Source organism: Phytophthora infestans, genomic scaffold (genome assembly GCF_000142945.1).
Source record: "Phytophthora infestans T30-4 supercont1.2 genomic scaffold, whole genome shotgun sequence".
NCBI lineage: Eukaryota > Oomycota > Peronosporomycetes > Peronosporales > Peronosporaceae > Phytophthora > Phytophthora infestans.
The window spans coordinates 3,659,425-3,668,159 of record NW_003303757.1 but is presented as its reverse complement, the minus strand read 5'-3'; positions in this window follow the sequence as shown (position 1 = coordinate 3,668,159).

Below are 8,735 nucleotides of genomic sequence, written 5' to 3'. Positions count from 1 at the left end.
ATATTTTGCTCGCAATCTATTTACACAAGCTCTGACAGACGACTCAAAGAGAATATTACGCCAATCTCAATTACATTGGAGCATTATGATCAGTTAGAGCCAGTTATCTACTCATGGAAAGAAGAAAGCAAGCCTAAGCTTGGTCTGATCGCACAAGACGCAATGAAAGTGTGTGGAGAAATGGTCAGCATTATGCCAAACGAAAATATGAAAGCAGAAGGCGACAATGATTGGAAGTATATCAATATACTCTTGATTACTCTCAACTTGGCGCATTGAATGCTGCTGCTATCAAACTTCTAATTAATGAACTTAATGAGTTAGAAAAAAATTACGCAAACAACGTTCCGTTTAGATAAAGATTCCATCGAGCCAGCCTTTTAATTCAGCTTTGAACTGATTCATAGCATCTCGTTTCATTTTATGCTTTCTTGGCGGTTTAGGAGCATTGCCTTCAAAATATTCTTTGCCTTTGCGTTGCTCAACAGCTTCGCCAAACCTGTGTCGGATACTTTCGTACAAGTTATTTGCAAATGAGCTTTTGTAGCTGTTGATATCGTCAGTATATACTTTTTATTTATCCCAGCATTCAACTTGCGTAATCTCTTCTCTTCTTTTATTTCTTCGTCATCACTGCTTTCAACATCCGAGTCTTGAAAGAGTTGTCGAGTAGTCGAGAATTCTTCCTCAGCTCGTTTAGCAGCTTTTTTGCTGCTCGTTTGTCCGTGGAAGATTTATTTGGGGGAGTTGCGGCTCGTTTTCGTTTCAGAAGTTTCTCTGATTCTTTCATGATTTCATCAGCAAATTTTTCAGCCATTTCTTGACACCTTCGCATTGAATCCTCTCTTCTAAGCTCTCTTCGTTTGTTAAGATAATTTCGAACGTGGTCATCCACCACCTGTTTCAAAGTCTTTTTCCCCTTAATATATGCTCGAGTATTGGTGGCCTTTTGAGCAACGTCGTGTATGCCGCTATAGAAATCGTCGGGTGATTCTTCAGGTGCAGTGGGCTCTTCCATATCGAAGTCTGCGTCAGTTGATTGTGGAACGTATATATGCTTCTTTTTACTTGCTTTAGGAGCCTCATGTGCTTCACCTTTGATAATTTCAGGAGGCCCTTTGGGACCTTTGAGTAGTTTTTTTGTGTGATCTGACCATACTCATAATCACGATTCTTCGCCATCACTTGCTGAAACAAATTCGCAAGTGAATCAGCACTTGCATCATCCAACGACTCGTTTTGAATTAGAGCCTTCGGCTTTTTGCCTTGAGCAAAATCGCTCTTTGCCATGGCATTGTAATAGCGATCATATGCCTTTTGCTTGGTCTGATTATCGGAGAAAAAGCCACTCCTGATTGATTTTGATTAGCCACGTATATTGAAGATGATTAAAAAATGTGGTTATATACAATTACATTACGATGTTGTCAAGATCAGCCTTGAACAGGACCTTGTGAAACCGTACCCATAGCCGTATCGACTGTGACTACAACCTCACGCAATACGTGGTAATAAATGGTGAGAGCGTAGTTGCAGTTGGAAGTACCAGACACGATAATACTCTTGCTTGCACCATCTTCACTTGGAAGACGACAACCAATATCAACAGCAACAAATCGATAAAGTAATTCCCATTGACGCTGAGATAGCAAACCGGCCGAGACAACATCATCAAGACCACCATCACAGCCTGACTTTGACATCTCTTGCACGAACAAATCATATCCGAAACTCACGGGGTTGTTCCAGATAGGGTGGTTTCCCACTGTGATCTGAAGATTTTTCAATGCAGCAAATGGACTTGTCGTAGCAGGTACAGTCGAAAATGGACTACGGAAGGGATTAATCATATCTGATACAGAGGCACCTGCCGTTATATTGGTAATAACAGGTTGCATAATCAAACGCTTTGGATTAGCAATACCATTACTGACCGTCCAAGTGAAGGAAGCGCCTGGAGCAACAGTAAATTTATTTGTGATCCGCTCAAAGTAGCGAAAGGTTTTCTTCTGAACCAATGCATGATTGGCGCTGGGATTTAGGCGAGTAGTTTGGAGCGAGAAGACGCGAGAACGTTTGCGAGGGAGTGATACCAGTTTCTGCAGTTGGAGTTCCATTGACGTCGGCAGTGATAGAAAGCGTGGTCGCAGATGCAGGAAGCGCAAGGCCACCGGCCAAAGCAGTTGTCGTTGCACCACTGCTTACATTCCAAAGGACTGGGCAGGTGTTGCCAAAATTCATATTGTTGCTCAGACTAGCAATAGTAGTAGGCGCAACAACGCCAGCAGTACCAGTTGTAATTAAAGTATCCATAGTAGATGAACTGTTGTAATTGAGGTAAATGAAGCCGCGCGTATTCTTCTGCATTGGGCATTTCTTGAAATAGTCAGAAATATCCCGCAGCTTAATGCAAGCCAAGTAATGTGCGACGTAAAATGGCGAACCAGCTGCAACGTCACCAGCAGATGCCACATAGACTTGAGGTTTCGAAACGGCTTGAAGATTTGCACTGCCTCCCACATGAGAAGGTGAATACAACGTTCAAGGCTATCACTGAAACGAATTATAATACTTATGTCAAACATGGTTCAGCTAGCAACTTTGTCTTGGATGAATATTCTACTCCAACGATCCAAGGATCTAGCGGAGCAGCTCAATCACTCGAAAACTTGGCCACGTCTTCGTTTATGACCGCTACTAATAGCATCGGTGAGTTTGTTTAGCTAACACCTACTCGAACCGTGGAGCCGCCGAACGATCGCTTTTTACCGCTCTTGATCAACAAAGCACGAAGCTTGCATTTGATGTGATACTTGATTCGTTTGAACAGTGGTTCCATCAATAACTTGAACACTGTCAATGAATTGCCACGCACCGGCCTTAGGCACCAATTGATCAATAGTGCATGCAGCAGTCGAAGTGATCGAAACGGCACCACCGTTAAGAATTTGAAGCTTTACTGGAAGCTCGATGACGGCTTCTTCCCAATTTACGAAAGCGGCTTGCGAAGAGATGGTCGAAAGATTAAATTGAATTTGACCGGCATATTGACCAGTGTTAGACGTTAAGTCTTGAATATACGTCCATTTCTTATCACGGAAAAGCGTCTCAGCTGGAGCTGGTTCGACGGAATGTTCGAAAGCTGAAATATCAGAAGCAGAAGACATAGTTTATGCGATTATATTGATGACGATTATATCATAATCGCCGAAAAATAAAGTACCATGCGTGAAAAAAGAATTATTAAATTGTCTAGAACGACAGACGATCGACTGATGAAACTTGCCAATTCCGCTCTGGTGTCAAAGTAGATCAAATTCGATTCCTCAAACTGCATCCTATGCTTCTCATACAAATATCTAGTGAAATGTAGTCGTTTCGGATCTCTACCGACTCTTCGGGCGGCCGTTGAGCTCAGCGGCTATCCGGATAGCATATCACGGACATTGATCGCCGAGTACTTACCGTGATCCTTGGCTCCTAAGCTCTGGGTTATCAGACCGAGCGCGATTCTTGACCTAAAGTAGGTCGGCGTATGGTCGAATCTGGAAATCCCTACATCCACAGGCTTTACTATCTACAGCACAATAAAGTAAATGGATTCTATAAGCTCTTCACAGGCCAGTAATAATTTTTGCTGGAGCTATATAGAGAAGGATCTTACAGACTTGGATTACAAGATTATTGATGAATACGAGAATTATGACAAGTTCTTTGTGAAGGTGTTTGGTCAAGGCGAAGCGTTCTGGTTTTATTTCATTTGCTATGATTTAGACGAGGATGCGTTTGTTTTACAGGTCGATCAATTGCTTTGTCGTGAGCATCCATTCAAATATGGAGAACGCATTATGATAAGTGCCGACTGTTGCGACCTCGAGATGTAATACAAACTTATTTTGTTCTAATATACACAAGCAAATAAAATGTTCTATATATTGTAAACGCATGAGCCGGAGCCAATTTGCATTGATGAGAACTACTACGCATGGCCAACTCCTAGCTCAAAGCCAGAAGCCTTGCGTCCAACTATTATGTCCATCTTTCTTTTCATTAGAAGCAGCGATAGCAACTCTAGATCAATCTATATATCTCAGTGTCCAGGTGTCTATCTCTTTTTCAGTTTTATAAAGAATATTACAATAAGTAAAAGGGGGTATAGGGGGTAAATATAAAAAGCATATAGTTTTAAAATGGATTTTTTCCACGCCACCTGGTCCGCATTTATCTGAATTTATAACATTAGAAGTTGTTTCATAACTGATATCGTTGCTTCTGATAACTACATGTATGATAAAGGTGGTCACGTTTTGAAACGCGGCGATGTGTGTATTTCTTGAAAAAACCGTGGTGAGCGTGATTAGAACATCGCTGGATCAGCGGTCATAATACTTCGGTGAAACATTTCCATCTTGTCATCCAACGACACTTCCGTCCAGAAATCTTCGAAGTCATACGATGCGTCGATCCTGTTCTTCTTCAAGGCAATCATGCGAGCGACTCTTGCTTGCAGATTCAAACAGCGATAGAATGACCGCTCTAAGCCAGTGAATACCAAAGGCTTGCCATCCAGGTTACCAAAAGTCGTCGCCACGTCGAAGGTGCATCTTTTCTTCGCCCGCGATACGCTGTCGAGAAGCACTCCTGTTTGTTCCGTAGTAAGCACGTCAGGACCTTTGCGGTCTTTGAGATCGATGATGCGTGTGTCTTTGATGGAAGAATCGAACAGCTTTAAGCGGAAAACATTCGAATCATCATGAATGAAGTTGATTTGGAAATAATCGAGCGCGTATTCCAATGGCTTGAACAGCAACAGACCATTCTTCTCGTCGTCGATATATGCTATTTGCATCATCGCATGCGATAAATATTCGCTGCTTCGACGAAACAAATGCGACGCTATCACAAGCGACCTTGGAAAAGCAACATCGAGCAACCTGCATCGCACCCACGTCTTTTTCGCCGAAAGCATCCATAATACTCGCACAATTGTTCCTTGAATGTACTGTCCCGTCCGGTCAATATTGTAGGAGCATTTGCGAGAATGTGTGGCAGAATCACTTCGAGAAGGGTAGCTTCGGGTGCTCTTGCGCGCTTCGGCACTTGCACGATGTGCGCATCCTTCTTTGATCCACCAAACGACACAATCGATGCGTCTTCTTCCAACGCCACACCGCTCGCGTCGAAGACTGTGAGATCGGCCGCGATCACAGTTGCAGGGAGAGCACGCGAGACTTCTGCAAACACTGCCTTTCGGAGCGTATCCACATCCTCTGTTAGACAGAGGTTATACTGTGAGAATGTAGAAGTGATATTTGCTCCGTTAATCATCTTCCTGTGGCAGCAACCCGTGCCACCTCTCCTGTGCGTCCGTATAGTCGGCGGCCGAACCGGTCTTTTCTACCGCTGTGAACCACAGCTGCTCCAGCCGCACGGTCCAAATCCAACACTCCTCCTCGGTCGTCGCACTCTCGCCAGAACTCGTCACTTCAGCTTGAAGATCTCCCGCTGTTCCGCGATCCTCGGCGCCGGCAACGCCTTCGTGAGAAGATCCACCATCATCAGGCGTGACTCCACGTACTCGGGCTTCACTATCCCTTTCTGGCAAAATTACAGATGAACTTCACGCGAATGTCCACGTGCTTCGCACTCGCCATGCTCTCCTCGGATTCTAGCTGTTTAATCGCCGCCTGGTTGTCCATCCTCATGGGCACTGGCTCCACTACCCGAAAACCCAGCTCACGCACCAGTTCCCGAAGTACCAGCAGCTCGCGCCCCACGTGCGACGCTGACGTAAACTCGGCCTCCATCGTGGAGAGCGACACGCCGGTCTGCTTCTTGCAGATACACTGCACCACAGCCCCGTCCATCGTCACGACTCCTCCAGTCACCGACTTCCTGTCGCTCTTGTCGGCGGCGAAGTCTGCGTCGCTTCAGCTCTCCAAAGTCACCACGTCGTCCTTCCTCGTCGGCGCCTGCATGATGAGCTTGATGCTCTTTGTGCCCTTCATATACCTTGCGACCCTCTTGGCCAGGTTCCAGTCACTCGTGGTCGGCTGGTGTGTCCTCCTCGTCGCCTTATGCACAGTGAAACTAATGTCGGGTCTCGTGCACCGTGCTATCCAAAGCAAACTTCCCACGAGCGACTATAAACGGCGGATCGTTGGCTCACCCGGCGCACCCACCTTGGCCAACAACTGCGGCTCGTCAACCTCCGCATCGTTGCTCTTCTCACCAATTGGAACCCGCACACTGCTCGCGCTCGCCAGTCCATGCTGCTCCAGCAGCTCCTCGATCGTCGCCTGCTGGTCCAGCGAGTACCCCTCGCTGTTGTCCAGCTCCACGCGCATCCCCAAGAATTTCCTCACCTTGCCCAAGTCTTTCACGGACAACACGCTCATGGAGCAGAAGAAGTCGTCCACCAGACTCGGCTTGGAAGCGGTGACCAGGAGATCATCCACGTACACGCCCACGAGCGTCATCTCGCCGTCCTCTCGCTTGAAGTATAGGCAAATGTCCGTCACGCACCGTGTGAACCCCGCCTCCTCCAGCTTCGCGTGCAGGAGTTGACTCCACAGCCTGCCTGCTTGGCGTACGCCGTACAGCGACTTCCTCAAGCGCAGCACCAGCTTACCCTTGACGCTCACTCCGAGCCTGCGCATCACCTCATCTCCGATCACCATTCTCTGTGGGGTCGCCAGGTAGATCTCGAGATGCTGCTCCTTGTCGGCCTTCACGTACGCGTTAAAGATGTCCCCGTGCCTCGCCGGCACGCCCCAGCGACGCGCAAAACCCAGGATGACCTTCACCGTACTCAGGTCCATGACCGCCGCGAACGTGAGCCCGAAGTCCACGCCAAAGCCTGCTCGTTGCCGCACGCAACGAGCCTGGCCTTGAACCTTTCTATGCCTCAGTCTGCATCAGTCTTGGTCTTGAATACCCACTTGGTGTGCAGTACGTGGCTGCCGATCGGTGGCACCACCACGACCCCCACGCCGTTCTCCTCCAGCGCATTGAGCTCCTCCGCGATGGCAACAAGCCATTTCCTCCAGAGCTTGCTCCTCTTTGACTGCCGGTAGTTCTTCGGGTCGGGCTCCCGTACGCTGTTCACCACGTCCGTGGTCTGTATGCTGCGTCACTATGACTACCTTATCCTTCGGGAGATACACCCGGTAGCCTTTAATCTCGTCGTTCTTTCCCACGATCATGCCCGCCTTGCCCCGCTCACCCAGGGACTTGTTTTTCGCGTCCACGTGCACCGTACGAACACCACGATGTCGCTCAAATCCGGTGTACGCTTCGTGAGCATCTGCAGTGGCGACTTCGACCCTGGGTTAGCCTTCGTCGGGGTCCTGTTTAGGATATAGGCTGCATATTCCGCAGCATCCCCCCAGAAACTAAGCGGAAGGCCACAGGCGAGCACCATGCTCCACACCATATTCATAACGGTGAGGTGCATTCGCTCCGCCTTGCCGTTACTAGCCTGGTTTCGCGGCTCGCTAATCTGTCGCCTGATTCCGGCCTCTTTGCAGAAGAGACCCAGGGTCTTGTATTCCCCACCACCGTCCGTCCTCAACACGTGTATACGGCAGTTGAACTGCCGCTCAAAGTACACCATGAAATGCTTAAACCTCTGTGCCGCGACGTCCTTAGTCTTCGTCAAGAAGACCCTGCTGTAGTTGGTGCGATGATCAACAAAGTTGACCATGTATCGGTTTCCTAGTCGATCTCTTGGAGGCATCGGCCCCTTCAGGTCGGAGCAGATGATTCCTCCGATCACGTCAACGGGCGAGTTTGCCCCCGTGTCCTTGCGCGACTGCTTCTTCTTGTCTGTTTGCCCTGGGCACAAGCCAAGCAGTTCGACCTCACCTCGTCCGTGAGTGCAATCCCGGATGCCGGGTCCTTGGCCATCTTAATGATCGTATCGTAGCTCAGATGCCCTAACCTACGGTGGAAATGCATGAGCGGCCCGGTCTGCACGTCCTTGCCGACATCCGCCTCACCTTCCGCCAACACCGGCATCAGCACATTGCCCTTCCGCCCCGTGCCTCTGGACTCCATTGCACGCACGGTGAGAACGTTGTTTGTCTTTTCGACGTCAAACACCACCGGCCCGCCGTTGATGGCGGCTACCACGCGGTGCTTCCCTTGGTACGCGAGTCCGTACCCCTTCGCCTCCAGCAACCCGTACGATATGATGCTCTTTTCCAAGTTTTCAGCGTACTGCACGTTCAGCAGCCGCACTTTGGTCATCTTCCCCATCGCCGTGGTCACGAGCATCACGCTCCCGCGCTTAGTTACTTTTAGCGCTCCTCCGTCCGCTGCCACGCATTGACTTTCGTAGTAGCTTTCCGCGTCTTCCAGCAGCTCCGGATCATTCACCAGATGACGCTGGATCCACTGCCCAGGATCCAGTCCTCCGTCTCTGTGGCCGACTCCTCGACCGTGAGCACGAAGTCAGCGTCCGCGCCTTCGCCCCACCTCTTCTTCTTGTTCGGACAGGCCGCCCGCAAGTGACCAGATTTACCACACTTGTAGCACTTGCGGTCGTCCTTCTCGTCCTCGTGCACATCATTGACCACGTCTCGCCCCAGTTGCTTGCCTCGCAGCTCGATCTCCGTCGACTGGGCGAAGTGCGCCAGCTCTTCCGCTTGGCGCAGGTAGTCCGTGCGTGCCAAGCTTAGCCTGGACATCATCGACACTCGCATGCTCGAATCCGCGTAGTGCACGATGTTGTC